This window comes from Passer montanus, unplaced genomic scaffold (assembly GCF_014805655.1).
Source record: "Passer montanus isolate IOZ18808 unplaced genomic scaffold, ASM1480565v1 scaffold69, whole genome shotgun sequence".
Lineage (NCBI taxonomy): Eukaryota > Metazoa > Chordata > Aves > Passeriformes > Passeridae > Passer > Passer montanus.
The window spans coordinates 4402625-4402890 of NW_024372036.1; positions in this window are offsets into that span (position 1 = coordinate 4402625).

A 266-nucleotide genomic window follows, 5' to 3' on the forward strand; every position below is an offset into this window, starting at 1 on the left:
TCTTGCCCAGAAGGTGGCTGGGCACTGAACCGGCCCCCCAGGGCAGTGTTCGCACCACCAGCCTGGCAGAGCTCAAGAAGCGTTGGGATAACTCTCAGGCACATGGGTGGATTATTGCAGTGTCCTGCGCGCGGCAGGCAGCTGGATTCCATGACTGCTGCGGGTCCCCTCCATTCCGGGACACCCCACGTTTCCCAAAGGCTCCGCACTCGCCCCATCCCCTCAGCTCTCCCCTCAGGGACACCCCCGGAGGGTGGGGGTGGGGG